The 15,287-nt window shown below is 41.3% G+C and overlaps 2 non-coding genes across 2 annotated transcripts; both read right to left on the bottom strand.

The window, feature by feature from the left end:
• Positions 1–2,239: 2,239 nt before the first annotated feature.
• Positions 2,240–2,321, bottom strand: TRNAS-AGA (transfer RNA serine (anticodon AGA)). Its single transcript has one exon. It is a non-coding gene; the product is annotated as a tRNA-Ser (tRNA).
• Positions 2,322–10,662: 8,341 nt separating this feature from the next.
• TRNAS-AGA (transfer RNA serine (anticodon AGA)) lies at positions 10,663–10,744 on the bottom strand. Its single transcript has one exon. It is a non-coding gene; the product is annotated as a tRNA-Ser (tRNA).
• Positions 10,745–15,287: the final 4,543 nt, after the last annotated feature.

The following is a 15,287-nucleotide window of genomic DNA, read 5'->3' as shown; positions in this document are numbered from 1 at the left end:
ACTGACAGATTTAATTTACTTGAAACCCCTTGTAAAGTGGTATACCATATACCCAGGGACTGATTGTGCCGCCCAAAGAAATAGCATTTCAAACTTGTCTCAAGCCTGCTACTGCAGTGCCTGTGCTGCAGTGCACTGCCACTTCGACTTGGCATTTAAAACTACTTGCCAAGCCTTAAACTCCAATTTTATTACATATCAGTAACCCCTAAGGTAGGCCCTAGGTAGTCCGAGGGGCATCATGCTATGTAAGTAAAAGGTAAGACATGTACTGTGGTAGTTTGTATGTCCTAGTAGTATCAAACAGTCTATTACATTTTTCACTACTGTGAGGTCTGCCCCTCTCATAGGTTAGCATTGGGTATTCCCTTATACTTTTTGGGGGGTAATTCCATATCAGAGAGGAGAAGCTTTATTTATTTATTGATAAATCCTATCTACTGGTGAGGTTGGATTTAATCTTACTATTGTATAAATGCCATTTTAGAGAGTGAGCATTTCTCTGCACTTACTGCTCTATTTGCATCAAAACCTGTCTTCAATTGACGTCTGGATTGGGCTGCGAGACAGCTACATATGTGCATTCCCTGTAGACAGCCACAACACAGGTCACTCAAATGCAACTGCATTCATCTGCATTCTGATTGGCCTGGGGGAGAGCTCCGCTACCCTTACTGCAAATATGTTCAAGAACGATAATTTATGTCAGTATGTACAGTATACCTATATCTTATAATCATGTGTGTTTAAATAATTTGTCGTTAGATCGTTTAAATATTGAAAAGGATCTGTTTTTAATAGACATTTTACAAAAACAAATGGTACATTTGGGAATTCTGTAAAGGAAAAACCCAACTGCTGTGACATTGCCAACCACAATGCCGTGACTCGGATTCAAACCGAGGTTGCTGCGGCCACAACGCAGAGTACTAACCACTATACGATCACGGCGAGCTACTTGGGCTCAATAACGTACAGTGACATGAAGAAATTATAATTCGGAACACTCAGGGCTGCTCCTGTGATAGGCTGAATGTGTTCATTGCTTCCTCATTCCTTATACAAAGGCTTTATCTCCTCAGTTGTTGATAGGCTGAAACCGTTTCCTGGCCGCCTGCTTGTGAACTTGCAGGAGTCAAAGATCACACATACACTGGTGGGCCTGTGATGGGACACCAATGCAGAGAAACACATCTGGCGCAGATATTCTATTCTGTTTATTAGACCTGCATCTCCCCTGTACCTCCTCAAGCCATCTGTATGTGAAGCAAGAAAGAGTTAAGGAACGGTCCATCTACTCTTTTATTGGGAGGATGCTGCCGTGAGCTCCTCCCAGCTAATCACACAAACAGCAGTAAAGCAAGATAACTACACAGTTAGGGGGGACTGCATGGTTAGGTTTTTGAGGAATTATTGAAACTGACCTCAGTGACCCATAATCAGAGCTGTGGCTAATGACTGCATGCCTAATTATGATGAATCAAGCACCATGGCTCGTAGGGGCCCCACAACACACTTTTCTTAGCTCATTGAATTAAAGTATAAACTTCTGCCATGTGTGAGTGGTAAAGGCTTGTTAATTTTGTTGCTTTTCAAATTCACGTCTGACAACAAGACAAAGGAACATTGGGGCATCAGACGCTTTGGAAAGTAGCCACCAACCGCAGAGAAAGAGAGAAAGAGGGAAAAGACAGTATGAGGTGTGGAGAAAACAGCAGCAGGTACAAGGAGCTCAAATGAGATTAATGGCGCCTAAATAGAGCACGTAAAGGAACAGTTACAAATCTAGGAAAAGGGAAAGAAAAGACTAGGAAAAAACACAGAAAGAGCTTGTAGATGAAATTCTCTTCCAGGAACAGCAGGTTAAGAGAAATTACACAGGGAGCAGTTAAGCTTGTAACACGGGGAGAATAGAAAAAAAAATGCAGTTTTATGAAGTGTGTTTGCCTAATCCAGCTAGCACTTTTATTTTATTTCTCTATTTGCTTCTTTTATTGGTAAAGTAAGTTTCAAGTGCATGCACAGGTATGACCGAGAGAGCCAGGGTATAATAATTTGAAGCGTTTGCATCAGCGCTAATGAAGGACGAGAGTTATAGCAAAGATATGAAAGGGGGAGCGATAATAAATATGTGATATGGCAATAGTGACACCAAAATAAGCCACCTATTTATAAAACTGACATGGGAGAAATACTAAAGGTTAACTTCTGAAATTGTAGCCGATGTTAAAAAGTTTCTCGTTGTCGGCAGGATTCGAACCTGCACGGGGAGACCCCAATGGATTTCTAGTCCATCACCTTAACCACTCGGCCACAACAACTGACTGTCAGGCGTGTGCACATAATCTGTATGCAAGTTTTCAAGGTGTCCCACAGCAAATTCCTGATATTCTGCAATGCACTTTTTAAAAATAATGTTTTTTTCAGCAGGCACTTTCTCTCCTAAAAACAAAAATTGCATGCGTATATCTTTAGTTTGGAATACCATAGGCTTGCATGCGTACTCTCATGGGTCACTCAAGTTTTTTGGACCCTATTGCACTCTGTTTTCGTGCTGCTTTTAGTATATGGCCCATATTACAGAAGTCTACCATCTTTGAGTATTTGAGGCTCCTTTGTAAGTGCTTTATATTTTTTCCTTGAAGAGCTATATAATAAAGGGGTCCGGGAAAGATTGCATTTATGGAAGATAAAAGAAGGCCCACTTGTCTCACCAAATGCTGTAGAGAAACCTGATATTTTACTCATGTTATCCTTAGTTCGTTTTTGTTAGACGTTGCATTCTTAAGGTGGTCCCAACCCCACCTTATTGCTTTTCACCTCCGCATTTTGCTGTATCTTTTTGTTGGCCTTAGGACTCTGATCACTTTATCGCTACTAATCAGTGCTAAAGTGCACGTGCTTCTTCCCTAATCATGTGTATAATTGGAGTATACCTGACTGACAGATTTAATTTACTTGAAAGCCCCTTGTAAAGTGGTATACCATATACCCAGGGACTGATTGTGCCGCCCAAAGAAATAGCATTTCAAACCTGTCTCAAGCCTGCTACTACAGTGCCTGTGCTGCAGTGTACTGCCACTTCGACTTGGCATTTAAAACTACTTGCCAAGCCTTAAACTCCAATTTTATTACATATCAGTAACCCCTAAGGTAGGCCCTAAGTTGTCCTTGGGGCATCATGCTATGTAAGTAAAAGGTAAGACATGTACTGTGGTAGTTTGTATGTCCTAGTACTATCAAACAATCTATTACATTTTTCACTACTGTGAGGTCTGCCCCTCTCATAGGTTAGCATTGGGTATTCCCTTATACTTTTTGGGGGGTAATTCCATATCAGAGAGGAGAAGCTTTATTTATTTATTAATATATCCTATCTACTGGTGAGGTTGGATTTAATCTTACTATTGTATAAATGCCATTTTTAGAGAGTGAGCATTTCTCTGCACTTACTGCTCTATTTGCATCAAAACCTGTCTTCAATTGACGTCTGGATTGGGCTGCGAGACAGCTACATATGTGCATTCCCTGTAGACAGCCACAACACAGGTCACTCAACTGCAACTGCATTCATCTGCATTCTGATTGGCCTGGGGGAGAGCTCCGCTCCCTTTACCGCAAATATGTTCAAGAACGATAATTTATGTCAGTATGTACAGTATACCTATATCTTATAATCATGTATGTTTAAATAATTTGTCGTTAGATCGTTTAAATATTGAAAAGGATCGGTTTTAATAGACATTTTACAAAAACAACTGGTACATTTGGGAATTCTGTAAAGGAAAAACCCAACTGCTGTGACATTGCCAACCACAATGCTGTGACTCGGATTCGAACCGAGGTTGCTGCGGCCACAACGCAGAGTACTAACCACTATACGATCACGGCGAGCTACTTGGTCTCAATAACGTACAGTGACATGAAGAAATTATAATTCGGAACACTCACGGCTACTCCTGTAATAGGCTGAATGTGTTCATTGCTTCCTCATTCCTTATACAAAGGCTTTATCTCCTCAGTGGTTGATAGGCTGAAACCGTTTCCTGGCCGCCTGCTTGTGAACTGGCAGGAGTCAAAGATCACACATACACTGGTGGGCCTGTGATGTAACACCAATGCAGAGAAACACACCTGGCGCAGATATTCTATTCTGTTTATTAGACCTGCATCTCCCCTGTACCTCCTCAAGCCATCTGTATGTGAAGCAAGAAAGAGTTAAGGAACGGTCCATCTACACTTTTGTTGGGAGGATGCTGCCGTGAGCTCCTCCCAGCTAATCACACAAACAGCAGTAAAGCAAGATAACTACACAGTTAGGGGGGACTGCATGGTTAGGTTTTTGAGGAATTATTGAAACTGACCTCAGTGACCCATAATCAGAGCTGTGGCTAATGACTGCATGCCTAATTATGATGAAGCAAGCACCATGGCTCGTAGGGGCCCCACAACACACTTTTCTTAGCTCATTGAATTAAAGTATAAACTTCTGCCATGTGTGAGTGGTAAAGGCTTGTTAATTTTGTTGCTTTTCAAATTCACGTCTGACAACAAGACAAAGGAACATTGGGGCATCAGACGCTTTGGAAAGTAGCCACCAACCGCAGAGAAAGAGAGAAAGAGGGAAAAGACAGTATGAGGTGTGGAGAAAACAGCAGCAGGTACAAGGAGCACAAATGAGATTAATGGCGCCTAAATAGAGCACGTAAAGGAACAGTTACAAATCTAAGAAAAGGGAAAGAAAAGACTAGGAAAAAACACAGAAAGAGCTTGTAGATGAAATTCTGATCCAGGAACAGCAGGTTAAGAGAAATTACACAGGGAGCAGTTAAGCTTGTAACACGGGGGAGAATAGAAAAGAAAATGCAGTTTTATGAAGTGTGTTTGCCTAATCCAGCTAGCACTTTTATTTTATTTCTCTATTTGCTTCTTTTATTGGTAAAGTAAGTTTGGAGGTGCGGAGGCGCTGTTCGCCGAGAGTACCTGGCGCCGATGGTGTCTGCAACCCACCGCTAAGACCGGAGACAGGAGACCAAGGCTAGCTGAGGAGAGGAGAGGAGAGAGAACACGGACAACGCGGAGGTGGCCTGAGGCGGTGAGCGGGAGCGGAGGAGCGACGTCGAGATTTACAGGAGATGGCGAGAACCCGCGGGTGAGAGGCATAGCAGGGAGGAGGAATAAAAGGGAAAGAAAACTATTGTGGCAGCACTCGAAGCGGCGCGCCTGACTTTAAAATGGCGGCCGCTTGAGACACAAGTAGTCCTTCCTCTCTCTGCAGGAAGTAAACAACCAAGAGGCAAGAAAGGGAAAAAGGACAAATAGGGTCTAAACAGAGAAGAAGGAGCCTATAACTGAGTCCAAGTCGAGACAAGAAATGGAAAATGGACTAATTGAAAGAAAGAATGAAAAGAGAAAAAGCCCCTGCCTATAGTAAGCACCAAAACGGCGGACATTTTGTAATACCCAGTTTTCAAACGTTTTAGAGCACAATAAGGGCTGTATAATTACTGCTACCTGAAATCACAACTAACAAAGTGCCAAGAAAATTAACTGGAAGAGAAACTGGCATGACTACTATATTAGAAGGAAATTACTAATAATAGATAAACTTGGATTTAACACTACCTTTGAAGAAAAATTTACCTAATGAGATATCTATGCATGCCACGATTTAACTCTAACCCCTGGAACATATAAGAGACTTATAGAGAAAAGCCACCATAAGATCTATAACACGAATCAAATATGGGCGAAAGGTACCGAGACGACTCAAACGCCCAGGTCATAAAATATCCATCTAATTTATCTAAAAACTGAGCCAAAAAATTTAAGCACAATACCCTGAAGAAAAACGCGGACTCATTGTTCGCCGACCCATACTTTAATTCAGATAAAGGCACTATAACGCATGACTTGATCTTTTACACTAATAAAACGGCTAAATGGCGCAATGCCTTCACAAGAACGCTCAACATAAAAGGTACGAAAAACATCCCACATGGCACAAAAATAATGACCTCACCATCAAGAAGATGCAGAGCAGAACTATGCATCACCATATATAAAACCGGAATAGTGCTGATACAGGCAGCGAACAGTGAACTCATGAAGTTCGACAAGATATTCCCTTCTATAAAAGAATCACTAGAGGGCTTAAGACACCAAATACACCCAACCCCACCAGAAGTCACTCATGATACGATTTATATCAATCGAACGGGAGGCTGCGTGGAGCCAGCTACTAAACCTGGAAAGAAAACTGAAACAGGAGAGATTATATCGAAAAATAAGACAGAACGGACAGGAAGATCGACGAGTCTTGAGAATAAAGAACAAGACCAACTCCAAAGAGAAGAGCCGACACCGCTTCCAAACACCGAGCCTTCCCACGCAGAACACACAGTGGTGCAGAGTGAACCACTCGATGTAAACCAAGAAACAGATAAGATAGGAGACAACAACCGTGCGCTACCTACCGCTAATACTATACTAAAACCAGGTAGAACCTCACCTACAAAAACTCTCCTATCTTTACATAACTCAGACAACTCACACAACATCCCAAGAAGGAATGGAACAGACGACCAAACAGAGGATATACAGGAAATGACTGAGGCACTAAGAAAAGATCGAAAACCGAGAAAAGCGACATACAACCCCTGGACACACAGGCTAACCATCCCCAAGAAACTAATCAGGAACCAGATGGCTACTAATGATCTTCAGAAACTAGTCAGCAACATGACACAAATCACAATTAGTACTCTACAAGCGATGAAAGAAATACTGGAAATGACAGCAAGCACCCATTCTAAGATCACAAATGTTCAAGATCTTGTACACTCCATACATAGAAAGAGCAAAGAAATTGACATATCACTAGCAAATAGGAACAACCGACCAAAAAGGACGAAGGCCCTGTCGAAGGAAGATGCCATTGCCTTACTCTAATCCTATGAATCGCCTGATCATGAAGAAGAGGAGAACATCAAAACAGTTCCGATTGACCCTAATAGAACATCAAGAAAGAACGATAGGAAACTTAACCATAACAACTTACAACAAGTCCTGCTTAATTCCGAACACGAAACGCTGAAGATTAAGAACCCTGGGAAACAACTGACATGCCTCCTACTCAACTGTCGATCGGCTACAAAACATGCGTCAGACATAGCAGACCTCATCATCAACAAAGAAATTGATCTGGCAATTCTTACAGAAACGTGGCTATCGGAATCATCATCCCCAACCATGGATCTCTTAGTACCACCTGAATATAGCATTGTGAGACTAGATAGACCTATAAAGACGGGAGGAGGAATTGCCTGCATTCACCGATCAGAGATAGAGGTCAATCAAATTCAATCTGACCCTCTAGAATCTTGCGAATACTTAGGTCTCAATATAAAATCAGCAACGAATCAAAGATGCAATCTACATGCGTTTTACCACCCACCAGGAGAGAACGCTAAGTTCATAGAACAGTAAATGGAGATCATTATGACCAACTCTAACACGAATGCCAATAACATATTCTTAGGAGATTTTAACTTACACTGGGACGACTGCAATGACAAGCTAGTCAACACGCTTAAGGATTTCCTTGTTGAGCTAAAACTCAACCAAGAATGCACAGAACCCACACACTCAAAAGGAGCAACACTTGACTGGATTATTTCAGATATCAAAAATACATCAATCCTCTCAATAGCCCCATGTGACTGGTCGGACCACTATGCAATAACATTCCGGATACCCACATTGAAAAAGGGCAAGACTGTTCAACCTGCCAATGTTAAAAAATGGATCCGAGACACTAGAGACACTAATATTGAACTACTAGTACAAAGCTGTGAGAGTGACTTAAAGCCACCCAGCAACTTACAGAATGCAAACGAGTTGACAGAGCATTATATAACCTCAATCGGGAACATCGTCAACAACACCATGCCATTAAAACTAAAAAGAATAACGGAAAAGACGAAGAATCCATGGTTTGACGGATCATTGAACGAAGATAGGCGCAAACTAAGAATGGCCGAAAGAAAATGGAGACAAAACCCTTCATCCACTTAGCTGAAAGCCCTCAGAAAAATTAGAAACCAATATAACAAAAAGATCATCAACTCCAAAAAGGAATTCATAAGATCGGAACTGGATAATGCCAAAAACAGACCACGGAAACTGTTTGAAATCCTGAAACAACAATCAAACAAACTAACCAAAACAGCGCATGAAAACGTAAAAACATCCATAAGTAGCGAGGAATTTTCTATATTTTTCACGGAAAAACCAAAGCGCTGGAAACGGAGCTCTTAAGCGCAGCAAATAACCTCCCCATTCAACCACTGACTACGAACGATCCCAATTCGACTACAGTGTGTAGCACAACAAAAAACAATGTAAACTGGGACATATTCGAATTATACAATCAGAACATGATCGCCAAAATGCTCGTGAAAATCAAACCCAACAACCACTACCAAGATTTCCTTACCTGCGAAATGCTTAAGAGAAATCAGCCACATTGTGGTGCCAATCTGGACCAAAATAATAAATGCATCACTGTCACAAGGGACCCTCCCAGACTGTCTAAAAACTGGTCAAGTTGTTCCATTGATCAAAAAACCTACTGCAGATGCTACAAACCCGAACAACTTTCGACCAGTAACCAACGTCCCTCTATTGGCCAAACTAATTGAGAAATGCGTGCAGGGCCAGCTGAGCCAACACATCAACAAGTTTTCCCTACTAGATGATTGCCAATCAGGATTCAGATCAGGGCATAGCACGGAAACAGCGATCCTCCATATTGTCGACGACGCGCTACTGGCTCTTGATCGAAATCAAGCATGCTTGCTAATTCTCCTGGACCTGTCATCGGCATTTGACACAGTAAATCACGAAGCTTTACTGGCCAGGCTACAAGACAGGATGGGAGTGTCTGGAAATGTGTTGAAATGGTTCAAATCTTTCCTACGGAACAGAACACAACGTTTCCTGGTCAATCATTCAATTTCACCATCCTGCCCTAACTCAATCGGAGTCCCACAAGGATCGACATTATCCCCTGATCTGTTTAACTTGTATGTTGAACCTCTTACAACAATTCTCAGTAACTCACAGGTATCTTATCATATGTATGCGGATGACACGCAAATATATATAAAGATCACCTCCCTTGAAGACATTGAGCGAATTAATGAAATATTAAAAAGGGCATTGCAATGGCTAACTACCAATCTTCTGAAGCTAAATGCTCAAAAAACAGAATTCTTACTAATCTCTCCACCAAAGTGCGTTACGGAAATAAAGGAATGGACCAAGTTGGTGACTGCGCTCAACTGCACCCCAACTCTAGTCAACTCAGCTAAGTCGCTAGGAATCACTTTAGACGAGAGTCTTGACATGAAAACTCATATTAATTCAATGGCAAAAAACGCCCGCTTCCACCTGAACTACCTAAGAAAATTGAAACCATTCATCTCTGAAGCAGATCTGAAACTGGTAATCCAATCTTTAGTCATCTCTAGGATTGAATATGGTTGCACCACCTTAGCAGGTCTACCAAAAACATCCACAGCACCACTAAAAGCCTGCCTCAATGCTGCGGCGAGACTCATCACCGGATCTAGGAAGTTTGACCACATCTCCCCTCACCTGAAAGCGTTGAATTGGCTACCCTATGAGGCCAGAATTCAACTAAAGATAGCATGTATCACCCACAGAGCACTCCACTAAAATACTCCTAGATACCTATCCAAGAAAATTGAGCTATCAGGAGGCAACAGACCAGCCAGGAGTGCCAAAGAGTTGGTGCTGCGCCCAGCCATATTCAGAAAGAAAAAAACTTATGACAGAGCGTTCTCAGGAGCTGCCCCCAGGATTTGGAATTCATTGCCTCCAAGCATTAGGAAGATTCCTAATACCTCAAAATTTAAGCGAGAAGTGAAGAGCTTCTTAATGAGTAAATACCTTATATAGACAAGGTTATGTCTCACTATGAGATCGAATGCTAGCAGAAAGGGAAGGACTGCCGTGAATTAGATGAAAGATAATGATGGTCTGATACTGTCGACTTTCCTTTTGTAACTAAACTGTATACCAATTGCTACCTCTTGTCAAAACTAATTCATACAACTATCTCACATCCTGAAACTATATAACCGCTACCTCATAGGTATGACAAAAAAGACAAATGACATAACCTCATGTTGTAAAGTTAATTTGTATTATAATCGACGAACCTGAGTGGAATGTAGTTACTTAAGCACTCACTATAGCCATATAACTATCTACCTCATATCTATTTGTTTGTTTAATGGTTATCTTCTTGTTAATATTTAAACTACTTTTATGTGAAGCGCTCTGATACCCACGGGTCTTGTTCGCGCTATATAAAACTTTAAATAAATAAATAAATAAATAAGTTTCAAGTGCATGCACAGGTATGACCGAGAGAGCCAGGGTATAATAATTTGAAGCGTTTGCACCAGCGCTAATGAAGGACGAGAGTTATAGCAAAGATATGAAAGGGGGAGCGATAATAAATATGTGATATGGCAATAGTGACACCAAAATAAGCCACCTATTTATAAAACTGACATGGAAGAAATACTAAAGGTTAACTTCTGAAATTGTAGCCGATGTTAAAAAGATTCTCGTTGTCGGCAGGATTCGAACCTGCGCGGGGAGACCCCAATGGATTTCTAGTCCATCACCTTAACCACTCGGCCACAACAACTGACTGTAAGGCGTGTGCACATAATCTGTATGAAAGTTTTCAAGGTGTCCCACAGCAAATTCCTGATATTCTGCAATGCACTTTTTAAAAATAAGGTTTTTTTCAGCAGGCACATTCTCTCCTAAAAACAAAAATTGCATGCGTATATCTCTAGTTTGGAATACCATAGGCTTGCATGCATACTCTCATGGGTCACTCAAGTTTTTTGGACCCTATTGCACTCTGTTTTCGTGCTGCTTTTAGTATATGGCCCATATTACAGAAGTCTACCATCTTTGAGTATTTGAGGCTCCTTTGTAAGTGCTTTATATTTTTTCCTTGAAGAGCTATATAATAAAGGGGTCCGGGAAGGATTGCATTTATGGAAGATAAAAGAAGGCCCACTTGTCTCACCAAATGCTGTAGAGAAACCTGATGTTTTACTCATGTTATCCTTAGTTCGTTTTTGTTAGACCTTGCATTCTTAAGGTGGTCCCAACCCCACCTTATTGCTTTTCACCTCCGCATTTTGCTGTATATTTTTGTTGGCCTTAGGACTCTGATCACTTTATCGCTACTAATCAGTGCTGAAGTGCATGTGCTTCTTCCCTAATCATGTGTATAATTGGAGTATACCTGACTGACAGATTTAATTTACTTGAAAGCCCCTTGTAAAGTGGTATACCATATACCCAGGGACTGATTGTGCCGCCCAAAGAAATAGCATTTCAAACCTGTCTCAAGCCTGCTACTGCAGTGCCTGTGCTGCAGTGTACTGCCACTTCGACTTGACATTTAAAACTACTTGCCAAGCCTTAAACTCCAATTTTATTACATATCAGTAACCCCTAAGGTAGGCCCTAGGTAGTCCTAGGGGCATCATGCTATGTAAGTAAAAGGTAAGACATGTACTGTGGTAGTTTGTATGTCCTAGTAGTATCAAACAGTCTATTACATTTTTCACTACTGTGAGGTCTGCCCCTCTCATAGGTTAGCATTGGGTATTCCCGTATACTTTTTGGGGAGTAATTCCATATCAGAGAGGAGAAGCTTTATTTATTTATTGATAAATCCTATCTACTGGTGAGGTTGGATTTAATCTTACTATTGTATAAATGCCATTTTTAGAGAGTGAGCATTTCTCTGCACTTACTGCTCTATTTGCATTGAAACCTGTCTTCGATTGACGTCTGGATTGGGCTGCGAGACAGCTACATATGTGCATTCCCTGTAGACAGCCACAACACAGGTCACTCAACTGCAACTGCATTCATCTGCATTCTGATTGGCCTGGGGGAGAGCTCCGCTCCCCTTACCGCAAATATGTTCAAGAACGATAATTTATGTCAGTAAGTACAGTATACCTACATCTTATAATCATGTGTGTTTAAATAATTTGTTGTTAGATCGTTTAAATATTGAAAAGGATCTGTTTTTAATAGACATTTTACAAAAACAACTGGTACATTTGGGAATTCTGTAAAGGAAAAACCCAACTGCCGTGACATTGCCAACCACAATGCCGTGACTCGGATTCGAACCGAGGTTGCTGCGGCCACAACGCAGAGTACTAATCACTATACGATCACGGCGAGCAACTTGGGCTCAATAACGTACAGTGACATGAAGAAATTATAATTCGGAACACTCAGGGCTACTCCTGTGATAGGCTGAATGTGTTCATTGCTTCCTCATTCCTTATACAAAGGCTTTATCTCCTCAGTGGTTGATAGGCTGAAACCGTTTCCTGGCCGCCTGCTTGTGAACTGGCAGGAGTCAAAGATCACACATACACTGGTGGGCCTGTGATGGGACACCAATGCAGAGAGACACACCTGGCGCAGATATTCTATTCTGTTTATTAGACCTGCATCTCCCCTGTACCTCCTCAAGCCATCTGTATGTGAAGCAAGAAAGAGTTAAGGAACGGTCCATCTACACTTTTATTGGGAGGATGCTGCCGTGAGCTCCTCCCAGCTAATCACACAAACAGCAGTAAAGCAAGATACCTACACAGTTAGGGGGGACTGCATGGTTAGGTTTTTGAGGAATTATTGAAACTGACCTCAGTGACCCATAATCAGAGCTGTGGCTAATGACTGCATGCCTAATTATGATGAAGCAAGCACCATGGCTCGTAGGGGCCCAACAACACACTTTTCTTAGCTCATTGAATTAAAGTATAAACTTCTGCCATGTGTGAGTGGTAAAGGCTTGTTAATTTTGTTGCTTTTCAAATTCACGTCTGACAACAAGACGAAGGAACATTGGGGCATCAGACGCTTTGGAAAGTAGCCACCAACCGCAGAGAAAGAGAGAAAGAGGGAAAAGACAGTATGAGGTGTGGAGAAAACAGCAGCAGGTACAAGGAGCTCAAATGAGATTAATGGCGCCTAAATAGAGCACGTAAAGGAACAGTTACAAATCTAAGAAAAGGGAAAGAAAAGACTAGGAAAAAACAGAGAAAGAGCTTGTAGATGAAATTCTCTTCCAGGAACAGCAGGTTAAGAGAAATTACACAGGGAGCAGTTAAGCTTGTAACACGGGGGAGAATAGAAAAGAAAATGCAGTTTTATGAAGTGTGTTTGCCTAATCCAGCTAGCACTTTTATTTTATTTCTCTATTTGCTTCTTTTATTGGTAAAGTAAGTTTCAAGTGCATGCACAGGTATGACCGAGAGAGCCAGGGTATAATAATTTGAAGCGTTTGCACCAGCGCTAATGAAGGACGAGAGTTATAGCAAAGATATGAAAGGGGGAGCGATAATAAATATGTGATATGGCAATAGTGGCACCAAAATAAGCCACCTATTTATAAAACTGACATGGAAGAAATACTAAAGGTTAACTTCTGAAATTGTAGCCGATGTTAAAAAGATTCTCGTTGTCGGCAGGATTCGAACCTGCGCGGGGAGACCCCAATGGATTTCTAGTCCATCACCCTAACCACTCGGCCACAACAACTGACTGCAAGGTGTGTGCACATAATCTGTATGCAAGTTTTCAAGGTGTCCCACAGCAAATTCCTGATATTCTGCAATGCACTTTTTAAAAATAAGGTTTTTTTCAGCAGGCACATTCTCTCCTAAAAACAAAAATTGCATGCGTATATCTCTAGTTTGGAATACCATAGGCTTGCATGCATACTCTCATGGGTCACTCAAGTTTTTTGGACCCTATTGCACTCTGTTTTCGTGCTGCTTTTAGTATATGTCCCATGTTAAAGAAGTCTACCATCTTTGAGTATTTGAGGCTCCTTTGTAAGTGCTTTATATTTTTTCCTTGAAGAGCTATATAATAAAGGGGTCCGGGAAGGATTGCATTTATGGAAGATAAAAGAAGGCCCACTTGTCTCACCAAATGCTGTAGAGAAACCTGATGTTTTACTCATGTTATCCTTAGTTCGTTTTTGTTAGACCTTGCATTCTTAAGGTGGTCCCAACCCCACCTTATTGCTTTTCACCTCCGCATTTTGCTGTATCTTTTTGTTGGCCTTAGGACTCTGATCACTTTATCGCTACTAATCAGTGCTGAAGTGCACGTGCTTCTTCCCTAATCATGTGTATGATTGGAGTATACCTAACTGACAGATTTAATTTACTTGAAAGCCCCTTGTAAAGTGGTATACCATATACCCAGGGACTGATTGTGCCGCCCAAAGAAATAGCATTTCAAACCTGTCTCAAGCCTGCTACTGCAGTGCCTGTGCTGCAGTGTACTGCCACTTCGACTTGGCATTTAAAACTACTTGCCAAGCCTTAAACTCCAATTTTATTACATATCAGTAACCCCTAAGGTAGGCCCTAGGTAGTCCTAGGGGCATCATGCTATGTAAGTAAAAGGTAAGACATGTACTGTGGTAGTTTGTATGTCCTAGTAGTATCAAACAGTCTATTACATTTTTCACTACTGTGAGGTCTGCCCCTCTCATAGGTTAGCATTGGGTATTCCCTTATACTTTTTGGGGGGTAATTCCATATCAGAGAGGAGAAGCTTTATTTATTTATTGATAAATCCTATCTACTGGTGAGGTTGGATTTAATCTTACTATTGTATAAATGCCATTTTTAGAGAGTGAGCATTTCTCTGCACTTACTGCTCTATTTGCATTGAAACCTGTCTTCGATTGACGTCTGGATTGGGCTGCGAGACAGCTACATATGTGCATTCCCTGTAGACAGCCACAACACAGGTCACTCAACTGCAACTGCATTCATCTGCATTCTGATTGGCCTGGGGGAGAGCTCCGCTCCCCTTACCGCAAATATGTTCAAGAACGATAATTTATGTCAGTAAGTACAGTATACCTACATCTTATAATCATGTGTGTTTAAATAATTTGTTGTTAGATCGTTTAAATATTGAAAAGGATCTGTTTTTAATAGACATTTTACAAAAACAACTGGTACATTTGGGAATTCTGTAAAAGAAAAACCCAACTGCCGTGACATTGCCAACCACAATGCCGTGACTCGGACTCGAACCGAGGTTGCTGCGGCCACAACGCAGAGTACTAACCACTATAAGATCACGGCGAGCTACTTGGGCTCAATAACGTACAGTGA

The sequence above is a fragment of the Lissotriton vulgaris genome, unplaced genomic scaffold (genome assembly GCF_964263255.1).
Source record: "Lissotriton vulgaris unplaced genomic scaffold, aLisVul1.2 SCAFFOLD_301, whole genome shotgun sequence".
Classification (NCBI taxonomy): Eukaryota; Metazoa; Chordata; class Amphibia; order Caudata; family Salamandridae; genus Lissotriton; species Lissotriton vulgaris.
This window is presented reverse-complemented; position numbering and strand designations above follow the sequence as displayed.